Source organism: Mustela erminea, chromosome 2 (genome assembly GCF_009829155.1).
Source record: "Mustela erminea isolate mMusErm1 chromosome 2, mMusErm1.Pri, whole genome shotgun sequence".
Classification (NCBI taxonomy): Eukaryota; Metazoa; Chordata; class Mammalia; order Carnivora; family Mustelidae; genus Mustela; species Mustela erminea.
Window position 1 is genome coordinate 78,786,378 of NC_045615.1, and position 20,642 is coordinate 78,807,019.

The following is a 20,642-nucleotide window of genomic DNA, read 5'->3' on the forward strand; positions in this document are numbered from 1 at the left end:
TTATTCATGACTAGTCTAGAATAGTTCTTAGCACTCTTAAATCTTGGTGAACATTTGTCATGGAAATAAATACATTCAATTTAGATAGTATCAGATGTTAGCATTGAATAAAGCAAATATATTATTATTTTTAAATTTATATAAATGAGTAATTTTATTTCATCTTAAGATTATGATTGTTCTAAGGAATATATATTATATATATACTGATTATATATTGATATATCAATATACTATATATTGATATATACATTTATATATTATATATATTTATGGATTTCATTCTAGTCTAAAACATATTTTATATAGCTTTTAACTTTGGCAATCTTCTGTAAATGTCATTCCACTCTTGTGGTCATTAATTTAGAAGAATGACAGTTCTTCTTAATCTCTCAGTATTAACCTCCCAAGAGCTAAAAAACCAAGAGCAGTTATAAAAAGTACTTACATAATTCTTACAAAATTCTTAGAAAATTCTTACAAAAATTCTTACATAATACAGGATGGAATAGCTGCTTTTCCTTTGTTTTTCCCATAAAATAATCTACAGTATAAATAGGTCTTAAGTCATTTAAGCCTGGATTTGAATTCTGTTTAGGCCTTTACCAAGTAATGAGAAGTACTATTTGTTCATCTGTAAAATAGGAATACTCCCTTCTTTGCAAAAATGTTAGAGGATTATATGAGGTAACTTACAAGAAGTATTTAGCATAGAGCCTGTTAAAAAGTGAGCCCTGGAGACACAATAGCTATTGTTACTATTTTCTCCAGGGAATGGGGGGATTAAAATATCATGGAGAAATACCTGGCTCTTTAAATTTTAAATTGTAATGCCTTTAATTTTACTTAGTTTTCAGTTTTATTTTTCTTCAGCTTTGTTTTTCTCTTTGAATTCTAATGTTGAAAAAATTCCTCCTGTTATACAGAATATATCAGCAGTTTCCCATTAGTCAACACTATTAAATGAATTGTTCATTAAGTATTCCTTTGGGATACTGATGACATCTTGTTCTCTCACATTGTGATGGCCAATGCATGTCATATATGTTTCCCTTCCTTACTCCGTTCTACACAAAAGTTTCTGAGTTCTCAAGGAATCTGCAGTGGTTATAAATATATGTATGATCTTCATCCATTGTCAGGAAATAAGGTTGTTAGGGGCTTTTCTGGCTTTTTGGCAAATACCTCGATAGAGGGGCACCTGGGTGGCTCAGTTGATTAAGCCTCTGCCTTTTGACTTGGGTCATGATCTCAGGATGCTGGGATGACGCCCCGTAGCGGGCTCTCTGCTCAGCAGGGAGCCTGCTTCCCCCCTCTCTCTCTGCCTGCCTCTCTGCCTACTTGTGGTCTCTCTCTTTCTCTCTCTCTGTCAAATAAATAAAATCTTTAAAACAAATACCTAGATATATTGTTCCAATTACCTAAACTTGGAGACTAACCTTTTTGTATTTTTTAAATGGCCTGGACTGATAGGAGTCTGTTTAGAGCAGGGTAGGCTGGAAAGTGTTAAGCTAGAAACAGGAAGACTGAAGATTCAACCACCCTGGTTGTACACATTCATCATACACATTATTTTTTCTGAGGTTCCTTTTAGCCTATCTGTGGCTCAATATTGACCCAGCAAATTTCCTTTTCTCTTCTTCCCCCCACCCTGTGGTTTGCTTTATACACATACACACATACACATTTGCCAATATAATCTATAATACAAACTGAATAAACTACCATCTGTATCTTTTTATTCTAATTTTGGTTAACATCTGCACAGCACATCTGATAGAATTGCATGGAACTTATAGTTTAAAATAACCATGATGAAGTTTTAAGCTTTTTTTTTAAGGATTTTTTTTTTTAATTTATTTGACAGAGAGAGATCAGAGGTAGGCAGAGAGGCAGGCAGAGAGAGGAGGGGAAGCAGGCTCCCGGCTGAGCAGAGAGCCCTATGCCGGACTCAATCACAGGACCGTGAGATCATGAACTGAGCTGAAGGCAGAGGTTTAACCACTGAGCCACCCAGGCGCCCAGAAATTTTAAGCTTTTTATCTTTATTCTAGGAACATTCATTCCCATCTCCAAAATGTTATTTTCCTACCAATAAATCATAGAAAAAATATTGTATCATCTCTTCAAATCAGAACCTTTTTCAATTAATGACTATTTGATACAAGAACAAGTGTTTAAGAAGCCATGGTTTTTAAATATTAAATTTAAATATTAGTAGGGGGAATGTGTTATGTTGACGAACTTACATTGTATGCTCATTGTCAGTCTCCCAGTCTGTATAAATATGAAGATTAAAATCCAGTGATTTGCATGTCTCAGAGAATGAAAGACCAATTGGATTTTTTAACGTAACTGGAGGAGAAAAGAAAAAAAAAACTTTCGAACCTGAAGCCTTGCTTTATCCAGGGATGGCATGAGTTTTTTTCTTTTTCTGGCTTTAACCTTAAAAGTATATTCATAACGTCAGGGCTCACCAGAAGCACTGCAGATGCTTTGTAGGGACTGTAGTTTTATCAGCTTATATTTCTTAGCTCAGACTTTCTTTTACCACTAGAAAGCACTCACACAAATGTTGAATAAATGAATTTATGTGAAAATATATGCCTGAAGCTTTTGATATTTAGTATTTTTCCTAATTATTCTGACCTTCCCTAATCTTTTTTTTTTTTAAGATTTTATTTATTTATTTGACAGAGAGATCACAAGTAGATGGAGAGAGGGAGAGAGGGAAGCAGGCTCCCTGCTGAGCAGAGAGCCCGATGTGGGACTCAATCCCAGGACCCTGAGATCATGACCTGAGCCGAAGGCAGCAGCTTAACCCACTGAGCCACCCAGGCGCCCCCCTAATCTTTCTGTTGTCTGAACTATATAACATTTACTAGTACTAGGTGGAACTATGTAATAAATATTACAATTCAGGTAACAAAGAGATTATGGAAATTTAGGATAGTTAAGAAAAGATAAACACATTAAGTATTTTCTAATTTTTAAAAATCATTTTTGTGTGTCAGACTAAGTGGCTTGCATATACTATCTCATTTCAGTCTGCACAATAAAACAGTTAAGATAGATGTTTTTTCATACTGTTTTGTAGATAAACAGGCTTAATAGAGATGAAGTAACTTGTTCACTAACAGCTAGTAAATGACTCTACAAGGAATGTTACTTTTGTACATTTAGATATTCTTCCCAGAAATCGGTTTAGATAGATTTTGATGGTTTTCAAAGAATTGGATTGCTTAGCAGGGTTGCTACTGACCTTGGGAATTGGTAATGGATTTAAAGACACTGAGAAAATCTTTTGATGGCTCTTGAGCAGAATGTTGAGCAATCAATTTAAATCTGTTTGCTAAAATAAAGCCAATTATAAAATATGCCTTTACCACTGACCTAAGAGTGTCTAATCCTATTATAAATGATATTTATCATCTAAAATTGCTTTATGTTTGTAATGTACCAGTCAAATTAAAGAATTATTTGCTTTTTATTTGAGGTTTTAATTTGCTTGAGAGACAAAAGTATATATTTACAGCTTGAGATGTTTTTCATGAGTGAAGTATCCAGTAATGTCTTTCATATAAGCATTTCTTCTTCTTTTTTTTTTTTTTTAAAGAGGGTGCTTTTATTTATTTATTTTTATTCTTTTAAGATTTTATTTATTTGACAGAGAGAGGTCACATGTAGGCAGAGAGGCAGGCCTGGGGCGCGGGTGGGGGAGGAGAAGCAGGCTCCTCACTGAGCAGAGAGCCCGATGCAGGGCTCCATTCCAGGACCCCGAGATCATGACCTGAGCTGAAGGCAGAGGCCTAACCCACTGAGCCACCCAGGTGCCCCTATATAAGCATTTCTTAGTATCATTAACAATGACATTTATGAGTTGAAGTAGAAATAATTTTATAATAGGCACTATTAAGGGTGCCTTGGTAGTACAGTCAGTTAAGCATCCAGCTCTTGGTTTTGGCTCAAGTCATGATTTCAGTGCCTTTAGAAATCTGAGATCCTTCCCAATATCTGTATACAATGAATTCCCAAAAGGAAAGCAAAGTGTAATGTGCAAAGCTGAACATCAGATTTATAAGATATATAAGGAGGTTCTATTCCTAGAGAGTTAATAATTACTATGAAATTCCCAATTATACTTTGTCATTGATAAAAATACTTCCAACATTTTGAATTTTTGTCTGTTGCTGGGTTTTGTGTTTGCTTGTTTTTACCTATTAAAAGTATTTATTTGAGGCTTTAGTATTCACCATGCCAGATTGTGGGAATACAAGAGTAAATAGAAGATAAAGTCCCTTCTGATCAGGTGTACGGTTTAGTAAGTGGTGTTTATAGACAAGTGGGGAACCACGCCAAAGGATGCTAAATAAATTCTCTGATGGAAAAAGCACAGAGTTCTCTAAGGGAAGAGAGATGGGATAAAGAGACTACTAAAACTAGATTAGGGAAAACGAAAAAGTTTCTTAGAATGAGTTTCCAAAAGGACTGGACGTGATGGGATGGAAGGGATTGGATACTTCAGGAAGAGAGTAGCATTAGCTGGAAAGGCCTAAAATAGAGAGAGCACCTGATACATTTGTAGTTCAGGATGACTGGGCCATATTGGGAAAGCTGAGAATGGCAGAAGTGAGGCTGAAGAGATAATCCATGGCCCGGGAATGAGAGTCTTTGAATGCCATTGCAAGGAATTTTTATTTTATCCCAGAAGCAAGGATAACCATTAAAGCTTTTAAGCAGGGAGTGATATTATCAGATTTGTGTTTTAGAATTCTCTTGTACTAAGAGGACGGACAGTGAGGATCTTTTAGTAAGAGTAATAGTTCAGCAATCTAGGGGGAGAATCAGTAGCTGGAACTAAGGATGATGAAGATGGGATGAAAGGAAGTAATTGGCTTTAAGAGATCCTTAGGAGTAGAATGTGCAGAAAAGCATAGTTGGTTAGAGTCAGTCTCATTTTCCCTAGAGATTTCCAATATGTATTCCAAAAAATAAATGTGCAAGGATATTTGTGTATATGTAAACCTTTGTTTGTAGAAAAATCTAAAAGGATATATATGTCCAAATGTTAAAAACTGATTAGCTGTAGAAATAATTTTATATATATATATAATATATAAAATATATTATATATTTATATTTTATATATTATATATATATTTTATATATTTAAAATATATATCCCTCTGCTTTCTAATTTTTCTGCAGTGGACATGCATTTCTCTTGAAATTATTTTTAAAAGAGTGATTATACAATACAGATATAAAAACCTACTATCATAAAATTTTGATAATGTTGTAAATTAAGTCTCCCAGGCGAAATTTTCTACCATACCCTGGCACCATAACTAGACACACACACTCGATCTCACTTTCACAATGAGTTAAAGATAAGTTCAGCAGTCTTCGGGCAATGAAGAACTTATTCAGATGAAGCAAATGATCTTTTCTTTCTATTTTGTATAGGCATATTATTTTTTAGAGGACACTTAGTTGACTGCAACTCATTATAATTGTCTCCACTAATTATTAAAATCTGATAGTTATTATGGGAATACCATAAAGACCTGTATCTCTGTAGTGAAAACTTACTAACATAACTGAAATAAACCAAGGGTTATGGGTCTTTAGATTTATAACTAATTCTACAATTCTTAAATATGTTATACTGAAAATTGGGGCTAGCAAAGTTAAAAATATTAATCTAACAGTCCTAAAAATGAAACTATATAAACATTTGGGTTTTGATGATGTTTATTACTGAATCATCTTTTATCTTTTTTGTACCTAAACCAAGCCACAAATAGTGGTTTCTATTGATTTTAACAATCACTATGTTTAATCAAAGTACTTTGAAAATGAAAACTCCTCTTACTCCTTAATGTTACTTTAATCTGTTCAAGTCAAGAGAGTACATTTTATAAATATGTATTGTCTCAAGAATTAAACTGTGTCCTATTTGTATCCCCAGAAAGAGACTAGTTTATTGTCTCTCGCCAGTAGCATCAGGACAATTGTCTTACTTTGCAAAGACGTACTATGAGTTATTAAGTGGTTGTTACTCCCTTTTTATAAATGGAAAGACAGGGACAGTTTGTTAGGCAATTTGCCAGGAGGCAAATAATAAACCAGTGGAAAAGCTCAAGTATTTTCTAGGCATGTGGAATTCACAATTTTTCTAGCTGCTCTAGGAATCATTGAAATAATTTTGTTATTATTATACTGCTTTACAGACATGACAAATTTTACAAAGAGCACACATCCTTGAAATTTTTTTTAACTCTCTATGTATGTTTCATTTACATTTTAATATTCTCTCTTACAAGAGAGGAATCCAAAGCTTAGAGAGTTTAGAACTTCCATAAAGGAATTGTTAGCAGTGAATAGATTAATATTGTGTGAATTCAAAGCTGATGATTTTAACAATATCCAGACAAGTACAATAACACAAAATGAGAAACATTGGTACCATTTCTTGAGAGGTCACTGAGACAGATATTATCTAACTTAATTTTCTCTGCAATTTGCTCACAAATACTTTCGTTTTATTGATGAGGAAATTGATCCCCAGTGAGATATACCCATTTGTTGTGCTGTTTTAAGAACTAATGTAGCTCATTTAAGAGTGTCATTCTAGGGGCAACTGGGTGGCTCAGTGGGTTAAAGCCTCTTTTTCGGCTCAGGTCATGATCTCAGGGTCCTGGGATTGAGCCCCGCATCGGGCTCTCTGCTCAGCAGGGAGCCTGCTTCCCTTCCTCTCTCTCTGTCTGCCTCTCTGCCTACTTGTGATCTCTGTCAAATGAATAAATAAAAATCTTAAAAAAAAAAAGAGTGTCATTCTAATGAATGATGACAGAACTACTAAATTTTTTAGACATAATTAGCAATCATTTAATTTCAAGTATATTTTATGCAGTATTTCTTAATCCTTGGAATTCTTTTTTCTTTTTGGAAGTTGGATATGGATTACACTTAATGATTTATAGCAATGCTTTGCAACAGTTTAGAAACTTCCCAGCCTGGAAATGTCTGTTTGTATAGGAGTAATGCAATTTTAGTATCTAGAATCCTGCTAACATATGTGATAAATGTCAGTAGAAAAACATATATTTCCTGTCTTTTTACTTACATTTTATGAAAGAAAGCATTTCTGTTATGTTAGAAAATAACCAGAATTTCTCGTTTCAAAAAGAATTCACATGTAAGCTACTGTAAGTTGTAACTTTATGTGTTTTATTGTTCTAGAAGCATTCAGAAATCATAGTGTTTATGAGTATGAATTGCTATAGATTCCCATGGCCCTCTCCGCCCCAGATCCTTGAAACAAATAAACAAGGCTTTACATAATAAAAATTGAAATAAAATTTAAAATATAACCCATAACAGGTGTGAACTTGCTTTAACTGTGATTACTTTCTGCTAGTGCATGAATTTTTGGGATGTCATCGTTAATTGTATCAGCACTTTGGGAGTCTAGTAAGAAATAATTTCAGAGCAAATCAGTAGTATGTTAAAAAGAAAAAAGAAAAAGGGAAAAAATTTACTCTTTACTCAATTTTAGAACAAGGAAACGTTAGACCTTGAAGAGATCTTAGAGGTGATCTTAGCCCACCTGCCAAATAGGGAAGTGGAATCAGCTTTCTCATGTAGGTGTAAGTCACCAACAATAAACCAGGGATAATAAACTAAGACAAACTGAGCCCCTTTCTCTACTCCATAATACCCCAGTAATTGCTCACCCTGTCTTTAGGATAAAGCAAGAAAGTAGTAGTCCATTTCCAGCTAGAGGCAGAACAGTAGATCAGGACAGCGAGAAAGTTGTATTAGCAATAAGTTTAGTCATTCCTACTCTCTCAACTCTCCTCACTCTGTGGATTTGACAACTATTATAGAAGCAGGAAAACCCCAATTAAAAAAAAAAAAATGCCTAGAGTGGAGGTCCTAAGAGATTTGCTAGTAGATAGAGGCCACAGGGAAGTGGAGGTGAGATTAGAGAGTAAAAATAGGAGGTAATTGAGTCCACATCGTGACATCAGAAGAACCCTTTATTTTTTTTTTAATTTAATTTAATTTTAGTGTCTGTGTTCCAAAATTCATTGTTTATGCACCACACCCAGTGCTCCTTGCAATACGTCCCCTCCTTAATACCCACCACCAGGCTCACCCAACCTCCCACACTCCTGCCCTTAAAACCCCTCAGTTTGTTTCTCAGAGTCCATAGTCTCTCATGGTTTGTCTCCCCCTCCGATTTCCCCCAACTCACTCTCCTCTCCATCTACCAATGTCCTCGTGTTATTCCTTATGCTCCACAAGTAAGTGAAACCATATGGTAATTGACTCTCTCTGCTTGACTTATATAAACTAGGGCTCCTCCACCCAAGCAGAAAGTTACTAGGTAAGTGAACTAAAAGTCACAATAGGATAAAATAAGCAAAACCAGTAGCACAGAATGTGAATTTACAAATAGCTATAGTAGAACTAAAAAGCAACAAAAAAAACCTCTAGATGAGTTAAATAACAGAATGGATGTAGCCAAAAAATGAATTCATAATGTGGAAAATCAAGTCCAGAAATTCTTCTAGGAACATTAGGAAAAGATAATAAGATGAAAATAATGTAAGAAAAGTCAAGGAGCTGCTGGTGGCTTAGTTGGTTAACCTTCTGCCTTTGGCTCAGGTCATGATCCCAGGGTCCTGGTATTGAGCCCCTCATTGGGCTCCCTGCTCAGCAGGAGAGTCCACTCTTCCTTCTCCCTTTTCCTCTGCCACTGCTCATGTGCTCTCTCTCTCACCTACTCTCTCAAATAAATAAATTTTTTAAAAGCTTTCATTTAAAAAGTTAAGGAATATGAATGATAGAAATAGACATGTCATCACTCATCTACTGTAAGTCTCAGAAGAAGAAACAAGAAGTAAACTGAGGGGAGGAGATGCCAAATCACTTAATAACTAAGACTTTTTCAGAACTGAATATAGCAATTGGGATTTGAAGAGTTCAGAGAGAGCTGAAGAGTATAGATAGGAAGAAAACCTACATCTATGGATCTATTCTATTCAAATACTTGGACATCAAAGCTTAGGGGAAAAACTCTAAAATCTTTCAGGTTTAAGGGAAAACAGATAACCTACATAGAGAGGCATGAATCAGACTGACATTAGATTTCTCAACAGTAACAGATTCGAAGGGAACCTGAAATGATAGCTTCAAATTTTTGGAAGAAAACAACTTTGAACCTAAAATTTTATCCAACTTAACTGAAAGTTAAATGTGAGCAATGAGGAAGAATATTTTCTGATGTACAAGATCTCGGAAAATCTACAAAGATGCTTGCTGAAAGCTCTCGGAACACATATTCTGACAAGAAGAGATATGTAATCAGGAGGAAGTAATGAGATATATAGATAGTAATAGAGAATACAGAATCCAAGGATGCATATAGTTTTATAGAAAAACAATGACCAAAAAAATAAAAAACCAAAACAGAAGAAGGGGAGAAACTAATAAACCAAGTATCTCATCCATCTAGAATAAAAATTCCAGGTAATATGAATCTTTTGGGAATTGTGGGGGCAAGAGTAGTAAGGGATGGATGGGGTTAGAGACCAGAGGAGGTCAAACTGTGATAAGATTCTTACTTTGTTTAGGGGAAGTGTGCAGGCATTGATTTTAGACATTTACAGTGAAAAATAAATACAGTTATAGAATTCAAAATTATTGTTTGCTTGGTAATAGACATCATAGATAACATGAACAGATTGTGATAAATCAGAAAAGTTCCAATATCAAATTAAACAAAGAACATTGATTTCCAAATGATTTATCATCTGCCATGTTTGAGAACCATTGTGTAACTAAAACCAGGGCTCTAATATTTTTATTCCTTGAGATCACAAGGGGTGGGCACCAAATCTCCGATTTTTACCTCATTATTACACCCCAGGTGAAGTGCACAGTATTTTAAGGGATCACAGTTGCTAGGAACATATCCTGAAGGGCTGCTAAGACAGTTTTATTATGTTGCCATGTTATTGTTTGTAGAACCTTGAATAAATCTCTCATGAGTACCCATCGGCAGTTCAAGACCCTTTTCTGTCTTGAGCCATTTTTCTCCTCCCAACTGGAAGCTCCAAGACACATAAGATTTTGTGAAAACCTTGATCTTGTTTTATTAATATAACATGTGTGTGTTACATTTTTGCCCCTCAGTTATCTTGGCTTTTTAACGATTAAATGCTGTATAAGCAACCCTGCAGAAGTTGGATTCCTTAATTTCATTAAACCAGGACATTCCGCATGTAGGGTTGCATGGTATACATAGGAATGATAGTTTAAGGAAATCATTTCTAAATCTCTGATGCCTCAAACTGATCTGCCTGAGACTCCATTTGTGATGAACGGGGAGATTTCCCCTTTGCACACTTCTCTTTGTAAACCTCAGAGGCCCAAACAAGAGGACAGTGAGGAATAAAGGTTATGGGTCTGAGAGACTGGATAATTCTGAAGCACCAGTTTTCTGCATATGGTCTGGAGATCATAATAATTACTCTTTGCCTTTTTCACTCTTTTTCTCAGGAATTAGGGTGAGAGAGGACTTTCCATTATCATTTGTTTGTCATCTTTTCTGTTACATAACTCAAATTGTAACAGACTTTCTTCTCTTCTCACTATTTATTTATGCATAGAATAAGCTCTCTGTACTTTATTATATAAAAAATTGAAATAGAATTGAAAGTGAATATTAGCAATATGTAATCATCTCCCATGTTTATAAGAACTTATCAGGAGGGAGGAGACTAATGAGATAATTCCATCTGTCTCATTAAGAAATGAATCTTGAATAAACTTCAACCTTTTATGCTTAATATTTCCTCTAAATCTTTAATAGATATGATTTTACATATATAATTGTAATTCTGATTCAATCCAGAAGAAATTTAATACTTAGAACCTTACATTCATATGAATTTTTTAAAATCAATGTATATACATAATTTTATTCCTGAGAATTATTACAAGATGATTAGTGAACAAAGGAAATTCCCTTGGGGTAGCGGATAGAATTAAAGAGAAAAAAAAGCAGTTCAAAGTTTCTCAAAGCTAGTTTTTAAATGGATGCTAGTATTAAATCACTGTGGTTTCAGATCTGAGTACATTGGGAAGAGTTGATGTAAAGGTCTTATTTTAAAATCTCAATATTTATAGTACTCTGGAAATTACATCCTTCATAGTTATTTAAACATGGATACATGTGAGAAGGCAACTATCTCAATTTTCTTTTTCAAGTATACATACAGTTCCTTTTTAGCACTAATAAGAGCTACATGTGCACACTGATTGAGACCAGAACTCTACATTTTTGGAGAAAGAAAGGGCAGTGAAGGAGAGAAATGCTTTTAAAATTAAACAGTGAAACTTTTCCAGGGAGTGGTGAAAAGTGGGTGGTTCAAAAAACGATTAAGGAAGCAGATAATGGAGTTAGTCCCTAGCCAACCTGTAGCAACTGCCGTATTATATTTTAATATGTGCCATTAAACTGTATATCTTGATTCCTTCAACTTTCTGCCAAAATGAGTGACTCTTATTTCAGTAGTAACTAGAATTGTGTTGACTAGACCACTGATAGAATCACAGCCTTTTCTAACCCATTGTGTATTTTTAAAGTGTGATAGGATGATGGTGTTCCTTAATTACCAATAACAAAGTACCCACCTTGGCAAAATTTGTGATGTGATAGAATTGAAGTCTGTATAGGACATAAGCACACACACAAATAAGTACTGGAATTTGCAGGTGGAAATGTGCTTTCATGTCAGTGGTATGGAAGTATAAATAGTATTTTTATCATACAGCAAACATACAAAAATTTTAACTTTCCTAAGCATGATTTTAGGTAATAGCTTTTTTAAATGCCTTTTTAAAAAAAAAAAAAAAGAACAGTTTATTAATTTTAAAGAAGGAGTGTGCACACATATAAAAGCTGGGGGGAGGGGCAGAGGGAGATGGTGAGTGCAGAGCCTGTTCTCAATCTCAGAACCCCTGAAATCATAACCAGAGCTGAAACCAAGAGTCGGTGCTCAACTGGCTGAGCCACTCTGGCACTCCTAAAATGCTTTTTTGAAAAGAAAGCTTTTAGCTAGAATAATAATGATACTACTTATTTAACTGAATTACAAGTAAAATATGAAGAAATATGGCAGCCGTTTAAAATATACAATCCCCAACATTTCTTAAAGGGAAGGGGGGCTGGTAGGTTGAATGCTTTCTACTCTGTGCTGCAATGGGTGTGTACAGGCACATCTGAAAAGAGGAAAGTTGGGATTGGCCAAATTGCTCACCCCAGAGAAGGGAATTGCTGACTTGACAGAGTAATAAAAAGTAGGGAAACTTGGTATATTTCTATGGCAGTAGTTATAATGGCTAACATTTATTGAACAGGATATGTCAGGCACAGTCTTAAATATTTTACACATGTTAAATTATTTAATTGCCACAGTAATAACCACACATCTATCTTACGGTCAAAGAAATGTCCCAGATTTTCTTATGTATTCTTTTATTGTTGAAATATTTATTAGCTCTCCTCTTGTCTGAATGGGCAGTTGAGCCCAGTCCCAACTTCCTCTTTAAAGGGAGGCTTGACTGGCCTAGAATGTCCACAATGGCTCCCCTCTTATGTCTGGTTCATCTGAGGCATTCTGCTAGAGGACCTTGGAACTCCTCCACATAACCTTCCCCTAAGCATAGGCTTCTACAGGTATGGTGGCTAGCTTCTAAAATGGAGCCGTTTCAGCCCAGAAAAGCAAAAGTTGCAGATCTCTTGAAGCTATACTCTGTCACTCGACCCTGTTCCTTTGCCCTTGTTTTGGACAGAACATCTCCCAGTGCTGGCCCCAAGTGAGTGGGAGGAGAATAGGTTCAACCTCTTGATGAGAGGAATGGGAAAGTTTTTGCAGCCATCTTTAATACACCATAGATAATATGATGCTTTCTATGCTGTTGTTATTATTCAGCTCTATATTTGAGAGCCAACCATCTCTTTTACTTGCAATACAAAAATAACTTGCCTATGACCATTTTCTTTTAAGTCTTTGGACTGTTTGATTGTTTGATAAAATTTTAGTTCTGGAAGGATGGAAAGGAGTGGGGCTGACGGTGCTTGTACAGAGTTTGCCTTAGGCCTACCTGACTCTTTACTCAGCCTCAACATTCAAATAAACTACTAACAAGTATGAGGCAGAGGATTTAAGATACTTTATCCCAGTACTTTATACCAATCCCAGAATGCAAAAGTTTCTATTTTATGGGGAGACAGAGACAGAGAGGAAAGTATTTCTGCTTATAAAACCATTTACAGGGGCACCTGGGTGGCTCAGTGGGTTAAAGCCTCTGCCCTCGGCTCAGGTCATGATCCCAGGGTCCTGGGATCGAGCCCCGCATCAGGCTTTCAGCTCAGCAGGGAGCCTGCTTCCTCCTCTCTCTCTGCCTGCCTCTCTGCCTACTTGTGATCTCTGTCTGTCAAATAAATAAATAAATAAAATCTTTAAAAAAAATTATTTACAGTATATGTGTCTATACTTTTCATTTGCATATCTATTTTGCATATCTATTTTCATTTAGTTTTCATTTAGTTTCTATTTTCATTTAGTTTTATCCATAGTAATACCTGCTCAAATTTTTCAAAGTCAAAAAGACCTACAAGGCTAAACAAACAAATAAACAAACAAAAACAAAAAAAGGCTAAGAAAGAAAACAAAAGTCTTCTGCACTTTCCTCCCCAATTCTCAAATTTCTGCTTCCCAAGATGAACCACTTTCTACTTACTCGGTTAGGTCCCTCCCTGCCCCACTTAACTTTTAAAATGCCATGTTCCTGCTTTTATTTCTTGAGAAAAGAACCAAATGAAACATATAGATCTGAGAAATGCAAAATCTGAAATGAAGCATTCACTGAATATGTCTTATAGCAGATGAGACGCTACAAAAGAAAGATCAGTATCTACTAACAGACTTATTCCAACTGAAGCACAGAGGGAAAAAAAGGCAAAAAACCAAAACGAAACCACACACACAAACATGAAAAAACAGAGCCTCAGTGACCTGTGGGACATAATATTAGATAAACTAACAGATGAAATTGAATTCCCGAGGGTAGAGTGGGAAAAGGATCAGAGAAAATATATTTGAAGAAAAAAAAAGCCCCAGATTTGTTCGAAAATCTCAACCCAACAGAAAAAAGTAGCTCCAAGGATAAGCAGTCACAACGATACTCAATCAAGACAAGTACAAGAAAACCATACCAATGGAGATCAATAAAGTTGCTGAAAATCCATGATAAAAAGAAAACCTTGGGGCGCCTGGGTGGCTCAGTGGGTTAGACCGCTGCCTTCGGCTCAGGTCATGATCTCAGCGTCCTGGGATCGAGTCCCGTGTCGGGCTCTCTGCTCGGCAGGGAGCCTGCTTCCCTCTCTCTCTCTCTCTCTGCTTGCCTCTCCATCTACTTGTGATTTCTCTCTGTCAAATAAATAAATAAAATCTTAAAAAAAAAAAAAAAAGAAAACCTTAAAAGCAAACAGGAGGAAAAAAAGCCATGTTGAATAATACAGGCACACAAGAATGATCAGAAACAGTGCAAGCCAGGGGACAGTAAAATGATATCTTTACAATGCTGAAAGAAAAACTGTCAACATAAGAAGAGCAAAACCTATCCAACTTAATGAAACATGTTCTTGTAGAAAGAATCCTTTCCATTTATAGTCACAGAGAGTGATGCTGGAAAGGACCTTTCAGCTAATTAGTCTGTAGCAATGAAAGTGGGACTGCAGAGGGGATTAGAGTGACTGCCCCATAGACACACTCTAGATTTATCAGATACACCTGGAAGCCTTGTCATAGGCGCACACACACACACACTCCACACTTACTCCTCATTGTGATGAGAGTAGTGAGCCTGTGAATAATGAGACTGAGTAGGATCATTGCTGGTATGTTGAGGCAGAAAATAGGATGAAAACCCCTGGCCGTCTTAATTTTCACTTTATGCATATGACCATTAAAGCTTTGAGAGGGTAAAATGACTAGTCCCAACTCACTTCTGGCAGAGAGTATAGTAAACCTGCATCTCAGATCAGGTTGTTCTCCTCCTTTTGGACATTTTAAAGTTACATAATCCCCTTAGAATTAGTCTGTGACTATACATTTGCAATGAAAGGTGAATATCAGGAGTTTCAGACCAAAGGCTGTGTTTATTTATGTGTATGATGAGGGTGGATACTTCTAGTTTTTGTATCAGTGCAGTTTTATATAAACTCTCAGTATAAAGGCTAGAGTTTATTAAGTTATTAATTTATTGAGGCATAACAATAGTAGGGATGAATAAAACATATTTTCATTTATTTTATCTCTGTTCTTGACAAGTAAAGGTCCGGATGTGGTAATACCTATTATGTAGTGGCTCCCTAAAGAAGTTCAAGTTGAGAAACACAGAGTACATAGGCAGTATATAAACATGCTTATTGTTGCATCATGTCAGTGGAGGAAAATACAGAAGGAACACTTGAGCACAATAAATCTCTCCTAAAGAGAGCATTACTTGCTACGACCTGTCTGCAGCAATCAGAGGAAGGAAGTTAGCAAGAAAGGGAAAGAATGCCAGGTTGCAAGTGCCAAAATGTCTCATCACTTGCAACTGAAGGGAGATTCCTTTAATTCAAAACAATGTTCAAATTCAACTGCTAAAATTACAGTAGTGTCCTAGATTTTAGAATCCATTTCCCCTCCCCCTTTTTTTTTACCAGTAAAGGTGATCCTTATCAAAACATCAATACTGAAAACCACAGAGATTAAGAATTGAGAGGGACTTAAATCCAGTGTAACCCTCTTATTTTCAGATGAGGTAACATGGATCAGAGAACATTATTTAACCCCTAGTCCAGTGTTGTATCCATTATATTCTGCTGTGAAGAATAATTATAATCAAATCACTTTGAGATTCCAGGTAAATCATGCCCCACCAAAGGTGTGTGTCTTTTGTTATTTGATTATAACTATTAAGTTGTTCTGAGAAACTAATTCAGAAGGATCTACAGATAATATTGAGGAGTTCTTGGTTTTGTTTTGTTTTTGTTTTTGTAAAGGTTTTGACAAGTTTTTAATCTGATTTTCTGAACCACTTGGGAGGTATGAAATGTTGCTTTTAGAAGTCTGTGTCAAACAAAACAAAACAACAACAAAAAGATGTTTGTGAACTGTACTTTAAAAAGTCTCATTTTTCACTCAATTACAGTTTTGATAAAACAGGTATGATTCCGTGGGGGAGTATTTTGGGTACATAGGAGTCAAGTTAGATGGACGTATAGAAGTGTAAAGAAGCCACTGATCAGAAGGTCCACCATTACTGTATAGTGCACTATGAAGAAAATGTAGCCAGACACATACTGATTTCTGTGGAGTTAAAGGATGAAGAATTGTGCTTCTTAGAATCACTGAAATATTGGATAGTTGATTAGGAAAATAAGAACCTTTCTGAAGGAGAGGAAGCAGAATGGAGACAGGAATGCCAAGTGGAGGCTGGGCTGCAGAGTAGAGGTTCCTAGCTGAAGCCCACTCCTCAGCAGCAGCACCTGGGGCTCCTTGGGGGAGGAGGGTGAAGAAAGCAAGGACCTTGCCCAGACCGGAGCCCTTGGTTCGGAGCCTCAGCCTTCTGCTTCTGTTCAGTCATGAACAGGGGAATGTATTAGAAATCGAGTCTTAACAATTTAAATGGGAGAGCAACTCTCAAAATCTTTGAGACTCTCCTCAAAGGATTTAGAAGACAAGTTAAAAGATTGACTGCAACCCCAAGGCATTTAACTCTCATTTTTTAGTCTATGACAAGCCTCCAAAAGAGCAAAATAAAGTTAAACAGTGTTTTAAGAAGATGGATCTGACTAGCAAGGGTGTGAATAAGTATAATCTGCCAGAAATCTTGTCTTTTTCTTTTTCTTTTTTTTCCTCACAGCAATACTCCCTCTGGAAAAATAGTAGTAGTGTTAGTAGTGTGATGACTAGCCTTTTTTCTATTTTACCAAGTTGTGCTACTTTTGAGAAAAATCCAAGTTCTACACATGATATAGCAAGGAAGCGAGTAGTTATTTACATGAGATTTTAATCCACCCTCACCAGTAAACTCTGTTCTAAAACACAACATTCAGTTACATCCTTAAAAAAATGATTCACTTTGGGTGGAGTACAGACTTGCCCATAGTCATCAGTTTTACTGCAGGCAAAATAAAGACACACCTCTTCCTGAAAACACAGACAACACAAATTACTGTGGCCAGCTTCTTGCATTATCACCTTCCCATCAGCTCATCCCAGCTGCTAATCACCTAATACTACTAATGTAAACACTGCCCTTTCCAAGCACCTGGCTTCCTTTGGTAGTATTCTGGGATAATCTCTCATTCTACAGTATCTTCGGTGACATTTCTAATTCCTACAAATTCTCTAATCTCTGATAATAGTTTTCATCACCTCCATCATATCACCGTGAACAATAACTTGCAGATTATTTGTTTGCTTTCTTGCTAAATTCCTACTCATCCTTTGAGGATCAGGTCTCTTAACCACCCAAGCAGAGATTTTGCCTGCTTCTGTGCACAGAAGAGTGTTTGTTTGTTTGTTTGTTTGTTTGTTTGCTTTAAATAAATACTTCAGTTCTCTCATTGTATTGCATGCTCCTCAGAGGTAAAGACTGCATTTCTTCAGATTCACATCCCGAAAACTTAGCAAAGTGCCTGGTATATAAGAGATGGTTACTAAATATTTGTTGAAACGATTGAGTAGATGGACTACAAAGTTTGTATTTGCCATACACAGTATTAGCTTAGTAGGATATATCTTCTAGCTTCAATATTAGAATGTAATAGAAGACTTAAAACACACAACTGAACTGAGGACAAGGCAGCATTGAAATAGCCTTCTAAAAAGAGGGTCAGGTTCCTAGATAGGACAGATTGCTCCTAACAGGGATGACTAAGAGATAGTAATTATATTAAGTCTTAGGGAAAAGGATGATATTTTAGGACACAAAAGAGAGGATTAGTAGGCATTCCATACGGAACTAACACTAGGCAAGGGACAAAGACGTGGAAAGCAAGGTATGGTGGATATTTTAATTGCATGGTTCAGAATTATAAATAGATCACGGGGTGCCTGGACTGCTCAGTCGATTAAGCGTCCAACTCTTGATTTCTGCTCAGGTTATGATCTTAGGGTTGTAAGATCAAACCACGTATCAGGCTCCATATGAAGCCTGCTTAATATTCTCTCTCTCCCTCTCCCTCTCTCCCTCTGCCCTTCCCCCACCCCATAAAAATAAGTAAGTTAAAGTAAGTAAGTAAATAAATAAATAAATAAATAAAGGAGATCAGTGGCTGATAAAGCTGGACAAGTTGAAATCAGCATCTAGGGGAAATTCAGGTTTTAGTGTAGGCAGTTGAGATACATAATTTCTGAGTAGAATATATATCATGAGGTTTTTGGAAGATTAATCAATGTTCAGCCTGAATTAGAAGAGGAGGAAACTATGGGCTAGAATGAAGGGTTATAGTGTTTCTTTAGGAAAGGAATTTAAGACAAGAAGCCAAACTAAAAACAAGAGGAGGATATATGTAAGTGGCATTGTTAATGTAAAAAGGAAAAAAAAAAATAAGTCTCACTGTATTGCATGTTGGTTGGTTTACATTTGAGTCACGACATTTTAAGAGAAACCAGACAAGCCAGAGTAAATCCAAAGGAGAGTAACCAGGATTTGGGCAGGAGGGAGAGGCAAGGGTCTCCAAATTCCAAATTTCTTACAAATTCTGAAGGAAAGTATGAGAGGCAGCTTCAGTTTTTCAGATGTCTCTCTTTGGAAGAGACAACATCCTTGCTCTGTCACTCCAGAGTATCAAGATACTGGACTGCATCCAGAAGAGTGTGACCTAGATGTAGAAGGATTTGGAAACCATGTTACAAAGGAAAAGTAACTGATGCATTTTGAGAGGTTTCGTTTATGATAAAGATTTATAAGAAACTTGAACAGTATCTATAAATTCATGAAAAGTTTGCCACATGGAAATGGGACTTGTAAACAGATTCAGTTAGCTCCATAGGTCAGAACCATTTGTAAGTTGTAGATAAGCAGCTTTTCTCTTTATCATCAGAACTATTAATTATAGTAGGCCATCCATCAGAAATATTAAGTGTGGGTATATTAAAAATGGATATTGATGGTATCAAACAGTTTTAAAAGGACATATTAATAATGTCCATTGGATTTATTTTATCAATATCTCTAATATTAGAGGATAAAAAAAGAAGAATCAATGGGCCCACCAACATCTTAGGACTTATGTCAATACTTTTTACTTACGTTTGTGAGTATTTCAGAATTTATAATTCTCAGATGAACAGAAAAAGCAAAGAGACATATAGTTTATGTACCCATGAATAAATAACAAAATTTCTTAAAATGCATACCAAATAAGAAGGTATGGCATAGTATGAAGAATGGTGGGTTGAATCAAGCATACCTGAATTTAAAGCCAGCTCTTCCACTTTGCTATTTTAACTTTGGCATATTATTTGGCCTTTCAGGGTCATGGTTTAATCATCTGTAAACAGGGATATAATTACTCTCTTTCAGGGTTTTAATACAGATTGATAATAATGCTTATTCAGTACATAGAAAAGAACCTAGAATATTTTGATATTAAAAACTGGCAACTATTAAAACTATTATCTAAAAAGGTAGACACATAGACACAAAGTGGTTAAGTGAAGAGAACATAGGCTTTGGAGTCAGACTTGACCTGACTTTGAAGCCTAGGTCAGTGATTTATTAGCAGTACATCCATGTTTAAACAACATGACTCAGATTCTTTATCTGTAAAATGATAACAGTACCTAGATGCAGAGTATCAGATTAGGTCATGTTTATTATTTCTTTGTTTAGCAGAGTCTGGTACATAGTTAAACCTCAGTGTTAATTTCATTTCATTTCTTCAAATGTATGTACAGGTAGTACCCCACTCATGACCTGTTAACACGAATTTTGTAGACTTAGACGGACTGGAAGTCTTGGCTGGGCTCCACTGTCCCTGAGGGAAGGGAGAGCTGTTCCTTTTGCCAGTGCCAATTCCTGGGACTGATTCATCTAATAGACTGCCCTCTGTTATGCAGCCCTTGAAAGGAAGTGTCTGAGATTTAATAGATGAAGAGAGGTTAGAGACTCATATCTTGTTTTATATGAAAGGAAAGAGTTGAAGTTACTAGATGTTCAGGCACACTTATTATAAATTCCTCCTCGCTAACCTTTATCCAATACTTCCAAAGCTCTACCTTTTCTAAAAGGTTATAGCAATCAGAGGAGAAATTTGAAGTATGCCACTTTTATCTATTTTTTTATCCTCTCATTTTCAGCCAAATATCATAGTCCACTTATACTGACTGTTCTAATCGGACTCATTTCTTTATGATTGAAATAACTTACTTCTTTCTCTATGCAAATTGACCATGATATTCTTATTTAGACCACCCTCTTTGGGCCCTTATGTAATCCTGAACCACAGTTCAAGAGTCACCCTAAGTTCTGCTTCCTCTGTGACCTCTAGTGATCTTTTT

General features: G+C 35.9%; 1 protein-coding gene across 2 annotated transcripts in view; it reads left to right on the forward strand.

Moving 5' to 3' along the window:
* SPATA5 (spermatogenesis associated 5) overlaps positions 1–20,642 on the forward strand; it is a 337,462-nt gene that overhangs the window by 174,444 nt on the left and 142,376 nt on the right. The window lies entirely within an intron of this gene.